Below are 15089 nucleotides of genomic sequence, written 5' to 3'. Positions count from 1 at the left end.
TTGCATTTTGCTTGTTTTCTTTAGTCATATGCTTTGATTCCTTTCTCTTTAGTTTTTGCATATATAGTACAGGGTTTTGATTTATGGTTACCATTAGGCTTGTATATAACATCTGATGCATATAACAATCTGTATTAACCTGATGGTCACTTAAGTTTGAACCCATTCTAAGAGCACTAAATTTTGGCCAGTAACCAGACGTGATGGTGGTGATGGTGGTGAGCAGGTCCTTGCATCCTAGGAAAATCCTGCAAAAATGTCTCCATACCCATCTCTTGAAGATCTGAACGTAGACAAAGTTATTCAGGCTCAAACTGCCTTTTCTGCAAATCCTGCCAACCCAGCAAGTTTGCCTGATGCTTCTGCTTCCATCTCTCAAGATGGAAATCTCTATCCTAAATTGTATCCGGAGCTCTCCCAGGACATGGGCCTGAGTTTAAATGAGGAAGAAATCCGTGCAAATATGGCTTTGGCCCCTGGGGTATCAGTTCAAGGACCTTCCAGTTTGGACTATATAGTGGCTTTGTAACTGGTGACAGTGTTGGCATTCATAGAGCAGAAATTAAGCAGAGGATTCATGAAATCATTTTGTGTAATGATCAAGATGAAAAAATTGGGTTCAGGCTTAATTCAGTAGATAACAGTTTATTTGTTCAGCTGGTGCAGGCAAATTCTCCAGTCTCACTGGTTGGCCTGAGATTTGGGGACCAAGTGATTCAGATCAGTGGGGAAAACTGTGTAGGCTGGAGCTCTAAAAAGCACACGAGGTGCTCAGACAGGCTTTTGGAGATATGATTATTATGACTGTGCATGACAGGCCCTTTGAATGGACAATTACCAGGCATGAGAATAGTACTGGACGTGTTGGCTTTATCTTTAAAAATGGAAGGAAAACATCCACAGTGAAAGATAGTTCTGCAGCCAGAAACGGTCTTCTCAGTGAACATAACATCTGAGAAGTCAATGGGCAGAATGTCATTGGGCCAAAGGACTCTCAACTTGCAGACATACTGTCAACATCTGAGACTGTAGTTACTATTACAATCATGCCAGCTTTTATCTTTGAGCATATTATTAACTGCATGGCACCAAGCATTATGAAAAGCCTAAGAGGCCACACCATTCCTGAGGTTTAAAAGTCATGACACAATGGAAACTTCACCAAACTTCTCCAGTTTATTTTGTGGGCACTTTAACTTTATATTATGCACTTGAAGCTTTCTAGGAGCCAGAGAGCATATGCTGATGAAGACCTTTCTATCTGACATTATAGTTGGGAACCTTACTGTTTTGGTTGGATAACTTGTTCACACTTCAAGAGTGTTGTAGCCTTATCCTGGTTTTACAGATGTGAAACTTTAGACAGATTTACTGATTTTCATAGAGTAGTTTCTCTACTGGAAACCTGATGCTTTTACAAGCTATTATAGTTAGAATGACTGATACGGGCTTAGCTCTGTGTTAGAACCAACCACCTTTATCTAACATATCAGTAGTGCTGTTCATATTACTTTAGTTCTATGGCATAGCTACATTTTTCATGTGTTACCATAGTCCATATAGAATGACTGCTTTTGATGGTTTTTCAGTTGTGTGTGTGTGTGTGTGCGTGCGTGCACGAGCGCACATGTGTATGGGTGGGTGTGTGTACAACACCAATTAAGTACACTGGTTTCATTCCATGTAAGCATTATACAGTGTATGTAGATGATAAGAGATTGTGTTGCTCATCATTAAATTGTAACTACTGTTACTTAAAAACAAACAAATAAATAAATGCACTAAATTTTTATCCCCACACACAATGTTTTATGTATATGATGTCATACTTCACATCCTTTTATTTTGTGAATCCTTTAACTGATTTTTATAGATTTTAAATTGATTTTGTGGCTTTTGTGCTTTAACCTCTGCACTGGTTTTATAAGTGATAATCTACTACTTTTATTTGTTTGTACTTCCCTGTGAAATATTTTCCTTTCATAGTTTTCATACTCCTGATTATAGCCCTTTCTTTCCACTCAAAAAATTTCCTTTAACATTTCTTATAAAGCTGCTTTAGTGATGATGAATTCCTTTAACTTTTATTTCTCTAGGAAACACTTTATCTCTCCTTCTATTCTGAATGATAACCTTGCTGGATGTTTTTGGCTGTAGTTGTTTTCTTGTTTGTTTGTTTGTTTGTTTGTTTTCCTATCAGCACTTTGAATATATCATGCCACTTTCTTCTGGCCTGCAAAGGTTCTGCTGAAAAATCAGCTGATAGCCTTATTGGTTTTTCCCTGTATGTAATTGTTCTTCCTCTTGCTGCTTTTAAGATCATTCATTATCACTACTTTATGCCATTTCAACTATTATGTGTCTTGATATGGATCTCCTTGGATTGATTTTGTTGCAGGGTCCTGTGTGCTTGTTGGATATGGAAGTCTGTTTCCTTCCCCAGATGCAGGAAGTTTTCAGCTATTATTTTTTCAAATAAATGTTCTGTCACCCTTTCACTCTCTTCTCCTTCTGGGATCCCTATATATAGTGAATGTTATCATGCTTGATGGTGTCACTAAGTTCCCTTAATCTCTTTTTTTTTTTTTTTTTGCTTTCTCCTGTTCAGCTTGATTGCTTTCCATTACTCTCTCCTCCAGGTTGCTGATCCATTCTGTTTCCTCTAGTCTACTATTTATTCCATTTGGTGTATTTTTAATTTCAGTTACTAAGGTCTCCATCTCTGTTTTTTTTATTATTATTATTATTTTATCTCTTTGTTGAAGGTCTCACTGAAATCCTCCATTCTTTTCTGAAGTCTGGTAACCATTATTTTGAATTCTTTGTGACCATCACTTTGAATTCTTTATCAGGTATACTGCTTATCTCCACTTCATTTGGCTCTTTTGCTGTTGTTTTGTCCTGCTCTTTCATTTTAGATATATTCCTCTGTCTCTCGATTTTGTCTAACTCTCCGTTTGTCTCTGTTTATTAGTAGAGTCATTTACACCTCCAGATCTTGAGAATAGTGACCCTATGAAGAAGGGATCCTGTAATGCCTTGTAGCACAGTGCTCTCTGTTCACCAGAAGCAGGATCTTCAAGGGTATCTTCTATCTGGGCTACATGTACCCTCCTATTGTGGCTGAGCTGGGCTGGCCTTTCTTCCAGTCAGCTGTAGTGGCCCACTTTGTCTGTTGTAGGCCTGGTTTGGTCCCTGGCTATTAAGGAGCTAGTCTGGGGCCACCATGGGCTTGTAGTTGGGTGGCGTCAGTAGTTAGGCCAGATGCCTGACCTCAGCCACTTGCCAGAGCTGCATTTGTCCCAAACTGCAAGGTGCTGTCCCTGCCTTGTCCCCTAAGAGGCTTTTGTTGGTGGCTGGGGACTGCAGTCAGACCAGATGCCTACTCTCAGTACGTCTGCTAGGGCTGCGGGCACAATGGTCGGCAGGGCCCTCTCTTGGCACTGATAATTGATTGCTGTGTGTGTGGTTATTTTCCCCTCCGCCCAGGGCAGAAGTCACTTTGGAGTGGCACACAGTCCCTGCTGGGGCTGCTTACAGGTTGAGAGGTGGCAGGAAGTGATTATTAAACTGCTACTGCCCTTCTGTATCTGTGTGGGGTTGTTCATTACGCCATCTCTTTAAGGACGGGGAATCAGTTTCCTATTACCCTATGGCTCTCCCAGACCCAAGCCCCTGATTTTTAAAGTAGCCAACTTCATAAGTTGTAAGAAAATGGATGTAGTTAAGCCCCACTGGTTTTCAAAGCCAAATATTATGGGGACTCACTTTTCAGTGCCGGTCTTCCAGTCTGGGGCATCTGCTTTGGGCTCTGCTCCTCTCCCTTCTCCACGCTTATGATATCCCTCCCGTTTGTAGTTAGTCTCACCAGAAGTTTGGTTCCCAACTGTGTCTCCACCCCTCCTGTCATTTTCTTCTTGTGGCCTCCTCTCATGATTAGCTGTGAGGAGTCTGATGTGCCTGTTATCTCAGGAACCGCCTGGTCCGCCATTCAGGACATTCTTGATCAAAAATATGGATATTAATGACTCAGTGTCAAAAAATGATTCCAAAGAGTTGAATTCTTATATGAAAAATTTTTAGGAATGCTTAACCTATTCATTATAATGCTGTTTTCCTTTTCATATTGTACAGACATGCTATAAAATACCTTTGCTAAGCAAGTATTTAAAAGTTCTCGAAATGACTGTAAAATAAAAACTCAAGTGATAAAAAAGCACTTTGTCATATTTTGACAACATTTTTTTCTGCCTCCATAGGACATAAAGTAATGTGTCATATATTCAGTGATGTCTTAGATTTGATCAAATGTGGTAATCATTTTCTATAAAAATCTTAATATGTACATTATTTTAGAAAATTATTCATAGTTCCCAATATTAGCACCAGTGCACCTTTCTTTCTTTCCTTTTTTTTTTTTTTTTTTTTGGTAGAGGGAGAGGTGGGGAGAGAGAATCTTAAACAGGCTCCATGCCCAGTGCAGAGCCCAACATGGGTCTCAGTCTTACAACCCTGAGATCATGACCCAAGTTCAAATCAAGAGTTGGACACTTAACTGACTGAGCCACCCAGGTACCCCTACTGCACCTTCTTATTTATAAGTAAGTATATTTTAATTCGATAGAATTTACCTCCTTCAATAAATATTAATTAAAAATCTGAAAAAAAAGAACTATATTAGGTACAATGTGGAATATCAAAATAAATAAGATGGCCCCAGCCTGGGTGGCTCAGATGGTTGAGAGTCTACCTTTGGCTAAGATTATGATCCCAGGGTCCTGGGATCGAGCCCCACATTGGGTTCCTGGCACAACAAGGAGCCTGCTTCTCTCTCTCTCTCGGCCTCCCCCCTGCTCATGCTCTCTCTCTGTCTCAAATGAATAAATAAAATCTTAAAAAAAAAAAAAATAAGACAGCCCCAGGCCCCAAAGAATTTACAATCTAGTGGATAATTTATATTACTCTTCTGGTGTGTTTCATTTATTTATTCCTTCAAAAATATTTGCCTGACAATCGACCTAAGATTGTACTCTTGCCTGACTTTCTATCCTCTCCCATCTTGTATCTCCCTCTACCTCACCCTTCTGTCCTGGGAACACCTCTTTAATAAATCATTTGCACTTAAATCCTTGCCTCAGGGTCTGCTTCTGGGGCATCCAAACTAAGACGAATAAATAAATATCTGAAGCCAAGAGTCTAGATAAACTATAAGATATCAAGAGACTGGATACTCATAATTTTTGTCTATATTTAATGTTTCAAGAGATTTGAGTGTTACTTTTTGGAACCAAGGCAATTCTGAATGTTTCCAAGTATAGTTTACCCCTGAACAACATGGTTTTGAACTACACAGGCCCACTTATACATGAATTTTTAATACAAATATATTTTTATTTAATACAAATATATTTTATTTTCCTTCTTCTCTTTTTTTAAAGATTTTATTTATTTATTTATTTGAGAAAGAGAGAATATGAGTGAGGGAGAGGCTCAAAGGGAGAGGGAGAAGCAGACTCCCCACTGAGCAGGGAGCTTGGTATGGACCTCGATCCCAGCACCCTGGGATCATGACCTGAGCCAAAGGCAGAGGCTTAACCGACTGAGCCACCCGGTTGCTTCTTCTCTTCCTTATTTTCTTAATAACATTTTCCTTTCTCTGTTGACTTTATCTTAAGAATAGAGTGTATGATACATATAACGTACAAAATATGTGTCAGTTGACTGTTACTGGTAAGGCTTCTGGTCAGCAGTAAGCTATGAATAGTTAAGTTTTGGGGAATTTGCATGTGGATTTTTTACTACATGGGAGGTTGGTGCCAAAACCTCTGCATTGTTCCAGGGTCAGCTGCATAAATCCTGCCCTTACACTGCTGAATTTGTATAACAAGCATCCAGGGCTCAGCTGGAATAGGATTTCTGAACTAGGTCATCCCCTTGATATATAAATATTGGTCTCTGGACACAAGTATAATAATGAATAGAGGAGGGGTGCCTAGCTAGCTCAGTAGAGATTGTGATTCTTGATCTCAGCCTTGTGAGTTTGAGCCCCATGTTGGCTGTAGAGATTACTTAAAATCTTTTTTTTTTAAGATTTTATTTATTTGAGAGAGAATGCAAGCACGAGCAGGGAGGAGGGGCAGAGGGAGAGGGAGAAGCAGACTCCCTCCTGAGCAGGGATCCCAATGTGGGACTCGATCCCAGGACCCGAGGATCATACCTGAGCCGAAGACAGATGCTTAACCAACTGAGCCACCCAGTCACCCATAAAAATAAAATCTTTAAAAAAAAATGAAAAGGGACACCTGTATGGCTCAGTTGGTTAAGTGTCAGCTTTCAGCTAAGGTCATGATTCCAGGGTCTTGGGATGGAGTCCTGTATTGGGCTCCCTCCTTGGCGGGGAGCCTGCTTCTCCCTCTGCCTGCCACTCCCATGCTTGTGCTCACTCTGTATCTCTCTCTCTGACAAAGAAATAAAATATTTTTTAAAAAAATGAATAGAGGAATATGAGTGTGTGTGCCTGTATGTGTGTGTTGGTATATGGGTACAGAGCAAGGACAAAGCAGTCCTATGTGTGTGGTTGGCTGTTAAGGCGGCAAGGCGAGGGACAGTCTCAAACTCGACTAGAGAATACATCCTGGATTCTAGAATTGTCTGCCACATATTTAAGAGTAATATAAGCACATTCCAAAAAGGAAAAATGGCCATGAATGCATATCATTATATACTCAAAACTATTTGTTTTAGGCCATTTACTATATGTCAGGCACTGTGCTGGGCACTGGGGATACACTGTGAATTGGCACATGTAAGTCCGTTTTCTCCCTGCACTTACATTTTGCAGGAGAAGGATTAAAGGAGAAGGAGAGACAAACATTAACTAATTACCTGAGTAAGTAAGTATTTATGTACAATTTCTTATGTTAAGAAAAAGAGCACACAGCATTATTAGAGTAAGTAACTTAATAAGAAAGGCCTCTCTGAAGAAGTGACCCCCAAGCCGAGCCTGAAGGATAAATAGAATTAAGCAGAGAGGATGTGTGTTCTGGATCTGGGGCCCAGGCAGATGTTTCTTCAGACTCGAGCCCTAAATGATATTATGGCGGTGCTCTAGCCGTAAGAACCATCCCAGCAAGACCACAGGGGCTTTGCCCTCCCAGACACTTTTTTCTGAAAACGGATTTTGTCAATGCCCTACCTGGAGGCCATCTGCTCATCTCTCAAGATTCAGTTCGTGCCACTACCTCTTGGAATCTTTTGCTGACTCTGAGAAATGTTAGACACTCCCACCACCATGTGCCTTGGGCATTCCTGGCACATCATAGGTACTTGGAAAATATTCATTAGATATTTAGTGAATAAATATGATAGCACCTTATTCAGTAACCTTTTTTACATGTTTAGCCCATCTCCACACTCTGAGCCCCTGGAAACAGAGGCTGTGTCTTGTTCATTCATCAGAAGTTTGATTTATGGCACCTGTTAAAGGTTTATTGAATGAACACATGAGGTTAGGGAACTGGTGGTGAAAACAGAAAGCTAAGAGATGAGGTTTCAACATACACTGAGGTCAAATCATGGAAGGTCTTAAATGTAATTTGAAGGAGTTTGGACTTGTGTGGACATGGGGAGGCACTACAGGTGTCTGAAGGAGAAACTGACCAGTCTAGAGCCGTGTTTTATGAAGATAACTTGTGTCAGCAAAGTGAACGATAGGCAGAAGCAGGAAGGGAGTGGAAGGGAGTGGACCAGGTTGGAAGTTACCTAGATGAGTGGTAGTAGCAAGGGATGGAGAGGAGATGATTGGAAGGCAGAACCAGCTGCATCAGGCTGACAAGACTCCCCATGGGAGATTCACGCTGGGGCATTTGCCACCAGAGGCTGTAATTTGCATAAACTCTCTATAATGTTTCCTAAGAATTCTCCAGAGGCACAGTTTCCTAGTTAGGTAATTAAGAAATAGTTTCATTCTCCAGAGAATAGTTAAATGCCCTAGATACTGCCTCCAATTCTGATTTAGCAGAGGGTATGATAGCTATGCCAAAATTCCTTTGTGGTTAATTCCTACTGGTTCAAAATAAATAACCATTGAGTAACAACCCAGAAACATCAATAACCTAAGTTTTTTCTAGAAATTTCCCTGTATCAGCTCCTAGATTCTGGGCTTCCCTCTAATAACTAGAGTTAATGTTTCATTTTTATTGCTCCATCCCCCTGCAGCTTTAATTACTAATACAGTAGACAATGCTGTGGGTTTATTAGTTCATTCAAAGTAAATAAAATGAAAAAAGAGGAGGGAGCATATAAAAAACTTAGAGTGTATTACAAATTTTATACCAGAAGTCAGGAAATAGAAAACTTAATATTCTCAAGGCACATGAATATTAATTTGTCTGCCCTGCATGTTTTACAAGATGTTTTGATTTGAATCCTGAATCCAAACTAATCATCTGTAATGTGGGTGGGTTAACATTAGTATAATATATCTTTCGATTTTTTTAATTTCATGAACAATATTTATGAGTGACTGTTCTGTGTACTTCTAAACATTTATGAGGGCCCATTATATTCCAAGAACTGTATTTTGTATCCTTATGTATCTAAAACTTTAATGTTTGCAAAACTCCTGCAAGATGTTGTATTATTATATCTATTTAAGAGTTGAAGAAACAGGCTCAGAGTGGCTCAGTGACTTGCCTGAGGTCACACAGCTCACAGGCAGTGGAGCCTGTTGGGAATTCAAATCCACTTGGCTCTAAGCATGCCCACCATGCTGCTTGTCTCTCAGATTGACCCAGACTGCAAGTCAGCTCTAACATAGCGAAACAATTCAAGAAAAACATTGACCGTCTTCCCTAAAATTGGCAAGTAAGTAGAATTAAAGCTGTCTTTCATGCTGCCTGTGGTCAAAGCCAAGAATAAGCTCCTGTAAGCATAATAGTTGCAATGAGCAAAAGAAATGGATTCCCCAAGAAGTAGTGCAATGACCGCAAAGCATGTACTAGCTTTAAAATCGTTTTCTCTTTTTAATGTAACTGCTTTCCCAGGTCTCAGATGGGTGTCACATGTCACCAGATCATACAATTGTATCAATATTGCAGGTTTCTGTGGACTGTTCCATTGGAAGTCTCACACTTTACAAGCATTTCCCCTCTGTGATACTTGTTATTGTGTGGAACAAGACTCTGAACATTTAAAGGTAATTGATGGCTTATTTATATTTACAACAGCCGTCCCAGTGGTTTGAAACTGGGTGCGGCTGTCTGTCTGTCTGTCTCTCTGTCTCTCTCTCTTTCCTGATGTATAGAAAATCAGGATTCCCAATTGGATGCTGAAATCAAATGCTGGTCTTTGGCTCCAAGTTCAGTGTGATCTGTGTACTTGAAGATTATCCCTTACTTGTTAATGTGGGAAAATACTAAGGATAGATGCTTTCCTGAAGACTGCAGGATAAAAATACTCCCTATCTTTTTTTCTACCTCTGAAGTTATGGAGGAAGGAATTTGTGGCTTCTCGTCCTGCTCTGTATGCAGCTGTGCCAGCCAGTCACTCACTCACTGCGTCATCCGTATTCTGGACCTCCATTTCACAGGCAGGGAAACAGAATCTCAGATACATTAAAGAAATGGCCCGAAGCCATTCATCTAGCAAATGGCAGATCCAAGGTTCAAACCCCAGGTAAACAAAGCTCAAGCTTGTCCCACCCTCTCAGTACTACATCTCTTACTTTTTTATCTTTAACTACTGATACCTGTCAGAAAATTCTAGAGACAGGCATGAAAAAAACACAAATAGTTAAAGTTCACAGATAACTGCCAATTCTTATTTTTGTGTTTCTGCCAGATCTTTAATTAGAAAATCAGAACTGTTATGTAGTTTAATTGGCTGCCATGAAATCCCATGCTTCACCCTGGCGATGTTCTGTATCATCGGGATTTACTTTCATATAGGTACTCCTATTTGAAGAGTAAATTTCAGATATCTTAATTTTACATTTTAAATAGTAAATTCATAATATCACAAAGAAACAACACCAGTGTATTTTCTTTTTCTCATGGAAGTTCAGGATTAATGTTTTGAATCATCATAATAGACTAAAACTTTTCATTTCTTTCCCAAAGCATACTAATTTCTCAAGGCATTGTAATACAAATGTTACAGAAAAATGCTAAATGTTCCTTTTTAAGGGGAGAAATGTACAGAGCTGATAAGGAAAGATTAGGGAGTAACTGCTGACATCAAAAAGATAGAGAAAGGACCCCACCCCAGTCTGGGTCCCCTCCAGCTCTGGCCATCCCACTGAGGTGGCCTGACACAGTGCACCCTGGGACCACATGCCCACTCCCACTCCAGCTCTGACTGGCCTGTCAAAGCCACTGGGCACACACAGTCTAAACAGGGGTTGTTCCTACACAAGGCAATTCCTTCAAGACCAGCAGAGGTAGCTGTTCTGCCTAATTCGTAGAAATAAACACAGAAAGTCAAACAAAATGAGGAGACAGAGGAAATGTTCCAAACAAAAGAACAAGATAAAAGCCTGGCGGGGGGTGGGGGGGAGGGGGGGGACTCTAATGAAATGGAGATAAATAATTTAACTAATAAAGAGTTCCAAATAATGGTCATAAAGATACTCATTGAATTCAGGAAAAAAAAAATGGAAGAACACAGTGTAAACTTCAATATAGTGTTAGAAAATAAAGAACCAATAAGGACCAAAGAATACAATAACTGAAGTGAAAAAACACAGTAGAGGGAATCAGTAGCAGATTAAAAGGTGCAGGAGAACAGATCAGTGATCTGGAAGACAGGGTAGTAGAAATCATCCAATCAGAACAGCAGAAAGAAAAAAAAATAAAAAATATAAGAATAGGTTAAAGGACCTCTAGGACAACATCAAGCATACTACCATTTGCATATAGGGTCCCAAAAGGAGAAGAGAGAGAGTGGGGCAGAAAATTTATTTAAAGAAATAAGGCTGAAAAATTTCCCTGACCTGGGGAAGGAAACAGACATCCATGTCTGGGAATTGTAGAGTCCCAAACAAGATAAACCAAAGAGATCCACCCCAAGACATCTTATAATTAAAAGGGCAAACATTAAAGATAAAGAAAGAATTCTAAAGGCAGCAAGAGAAAAATGCATGAAAAAGATCATAAGATTACCAACTTATTTTTCAGCAGAAAGTTGTCATTCAGAAGTGAAGAAGAGATAAACTTTCCCAGACAAACAAAACTAGAGGAGTTCATCACCACTAACCTGGACTTAGAAGAAATATGAAAGGATTTCTGGTAAGCAAAAAAGAAAAGGCCATAACTAGAAATAAGAAAATGTATCAAAGCAAAAAAAACCCACCTCAGTGGTAAAGGCAAATTTGCAGTAAAGGCAGTGGATCAGCCACTTAAACAGCCAGTATAAAGGTTAAAAGACAAAAATAGTAAAATAAACTATAAGTACAATGAGTAGTTAAGGGATACACAAAATAGAAATGTAAAATATGACATCAAAAACATATAACATGGTAGGTGAGGTGGCGTGAAAATGTAGTGCTTTTAGAATGCATTCAGACTTACACGACTATCAGCTTAAAGTAAACTGCTATATACACAAGTCAATATATATGAACCTAATGGTAACCACAAACCAAAAACCTACAATAGGTATACCAAAAATAAAGAGAAAGGAACCCAAGCATAACACTAAAGAAAAATATCAAACCACAGGGAGGAGACCAGGAGAAGCAGAAAGGAACAGAAAAGAACTATAGAAACAACCGGAAAACAATTAACAAAATGGTAATAAGTACATATCTATGAATAATTACTTTATTTGTAAATGGCCTAAGTGTGTCAATCAAAAGACATAGGGTGGCTAAATGGGTAAAAAAACAAGACTCATTTATACGGTACCTATAAGAAACTCACTTCAGATCTGCATAGACACACAGACTAAAGTGAAGAGATGGAAAAAGATATTCCATGCAAATGGAAGCAGAGACAAAGGTGGAATAATAACATCTGTATCAGACCAAATAGACTTTAAAACAATGACTTTAACAAACGACAAAGAATAGCATTACATGGGGCACCTGGGTGGCTCAGTGGGTTAAGCCTCTGCCCTCGGATCAGGTAATGTTTCCAGAGTCCTGGAATCGAGCCCCGCATTGGGCTCTCTGCTCAGCAGGGAGCCTGCTTCCCCCTCCTTCTCTGGCTGCCTCTCTGCCTACCTGTGATCTCTCTTTCTGTCAAATAAATAAAATCTTCAAAAAAAAAAAAATCTAAAAAAAAATAGCGTTACATAATGACAAAGGGATCAATCCAATAAGAGCATATAACATTAATAAATATTTATGCTCCCAAAATAGGAGCACCTAAATATGTTAAGCAAACATAAACAAACATAAAGGGAGAAATTGACAGTAATTCAATAATAGTAAAGGACTTTAATTCCCCACCATCATCAATGGGTAGGTCATCCAGAGAGAAAACCAATAAGAAAACATTAGTTTTAAATAACCAACAAGACCAGATAAACTTCATAGATTATACAGAATAATACACCAAACAAACTGCAGAAAACACATTTTTTTTCCTGAAAAGCACATGGAACATTCAATAGGATAGATAACATATTAGGCCATGAAACAAGTTTCAATAAATTTAGGAAGATTGAAATTATATCAAGTATCTTTTCTGACCACATGGTAAGAGACTAGAAATCAATTACAAGAAGAAAGCTGAGGTGCACCTGGGTGGCTCAATGGGTTAGAGCCTCTGCCTTCGGCTCAGGTCATGATCCCAGGGTCCTGGGATGTAGCCCCACATCGGGCTCTCTGCTCAGTGGGGAGCCTGCTTCCTCCTCTGTCTCTCTGCCTGCCTTTCTGCCTACTTGTGATCTCTGTCTGTCAAATAAATAAAATAAAGTAAAATCTTAAAAAAAAAAGAAAGCTGAATACACACACCTATACACACATGCACACAAACACAAACACGTAGAACCTAAGTAGCATGTTACTGAACAACTAATGAGTCACTGAAGAAATTAAAGAGAAAATCAAAAAATACCTTGAGACAAATGAAAATGGAAACACAACTTTCTAAAATCTATAGTCAACAAAAGCAGTTCTAAGAGGGAAGTCCATAACAATACAGAACTGGCTCCAGGAGCAATAAAATCCCAAACCCTAAATTTGTTATCCCAAATAAACAATCTAACCTTATACCTAAGGAAACTAAAAAAAGAACAAATGAAGCCCAACATTAATAGAAGGAAGGAAATAATGAAGATCAGAGCATAGATACATGAAATAGAGACTAAAAAAACACAAGAGAAAAAAAATTATTGAAACTAAGAGCTTGTTCTTTGAAAAGATAAACAAAATTGATAAACCTCTAGCCAGACTCATCAATAAAAAAAGAGAGAGTGACCAAATAAATCAGAAATGAAAGACAAGTTAGAGCTGACAACAAAGAAATAACAAAGGATCATAAGAGACTGTTAGGAACAATTGTACACCAAAAATTGGAAAACCTAAAAGAAATGGATAAATTTTTGGAAACACACAACCTTTCCAGACTAAATCATGAATCATGAAGAAATAGGAAATCTGAATGGACCAATTATAAGTAATTTAAGTATCAAAAAAAAACAAAGTCAGGACCAGATGGCTTCACAGGTGAGTTCTACCAAACATTTAAAGATGAGTTAATGCCTATCCTTCTCAAATTATTCCAAAACGTTGAGGAAGAAGGAACACTTCCAAACACATTTATGAGGCCAAAATGAAGTAACTTTAAAAATAATCATCTTTTTATTTATTTATTTGTTTATTTATTTATCTGGAGGGGGAAGGGCAGAGGGAGAGAAAGAAAAAGAGCATGGGGAGGGGCAGAAGGAGAGGGAGAGAGAGAATCTTAAGCAGACATGCATCCAGCATGGAGGCCAACGTAGGATTCAATCTCATAATCCTCGATCATGACCAGAGCTGAAATCAAGAGTCAGACACTTAACTGAGTCACCCAGGCACCCCTAAAAAATATTTATTATCTCTCATCGTTCTGTGGTTAACTGAGGTCACGCGGCTAGTCCTCACTTGGGGTCTCTCATATAGATTGGAGTCACATGACACATGGGCATGAAGTCATCTGCAAGTTCAACTGGTATCTCAGCTGGGATGAGTTGAGCTGGAGACTGGCTAGGTGACACAGACCCCCTCCTTCTCCCACTCTCTCTCTCCATATGGTCTCTCCTAAGTGGCTGACTTGGGCTTCTTCCTGGTAGTCTCAGGGGGTCAGACTTCTTACATTGTGTCTGGCTTCTTCAGAATGAGCATTTCAAGAGACGTGGGTAGCAGCTACAAGAGACATGGGTAGAAGCTCCTTATGAAGTAGCCTCAGAACTTAGAGAGCTATCACTTCTGTAAGTTAAAGAAAAGTCCAAGGACTGGCCCAGATCAAGGGGAAGAAACACATAAGAACACGAAAATAGGGATGCATAATTGATTGGGGGCCATCTTTGGAGACTACCTATGCTGTAGCCCACCCACCTCACCCAAAACCATTTGCTCCCCATTTTGGAAATTCAGAAATTTTTTTATAATTCATAGTTATTTTTTTTAAAAATATAAATGTTTTTATTTTTATTAAATAAAAATTTATTAAGTTTATTTATTTAAGTAATCTCTACACCCAATGTGGGGCTCAAACTCATGGCTCTAAGATCAAGAGTTTGGGAGTCTTCTGACCGAGCCAGCCAGGTGCCCCCACTTTATAGTTAATTTTGATGAAGAATAGATAATTTTTTTAATTTATTTATTTGACAGAGATCACAAGTAGGCAGAGAGGCAGACAGAGAGAGAGGAGGAAGCAGGCTCCCCGCTGAGCAGAGAGCCCGATGCGGGGCTCGATCTCAGGACTCTGGGACCATGACCCGAGCCGAAAGCAGAGGCTTTAACCCACTGAGCCACCCAGGCGCCCCAAAGAATAGATAATTTAAGTATGACCAACAGCCTCCTACATTAAGCCAGCGAAGTTCAGTATGAAATCATCCAGTCCCTTCTTTCTTGGAGAGGCAGTATAACCCTCAAATCAGACTAC

At 39.3% G+C, this 15089-nt stretch overlaps 1 pseudogene; it reads left to right on the top strand.

Moving 5' to 3' along the window:
• The first annotated feature begins 247 nt into the window (after window positions 1-247).
• LOC111156751 lies at window positions 248-1136 on the top strand (annotated as a pseudogene).
• The last annotated feature ends 13953 nt before the right edge of the window (window positions 1137-15089 follow it).

The sequence above is a fragment of the Enhydra lutris genome, unplaced genomic scaffold (assembly GCF_002288905.1).
Source record: "Enhydra lutris kenyoni isolate GAN:26980312 unplaced genomic scaffold, ASM228890v2 scaffoldscaffold48, whole genome shotgun sequence".
NCBI classification, from domain to species: domain Eukaryota; kingdom Metazoa; phylum Chordata; class Mammalia; order Carnivora; family Mustelidae; genus Enhydra; species Enhydra lutris.
This window is presented reverse-complemented; position numbering and strand designations above follow the sequence as displayed.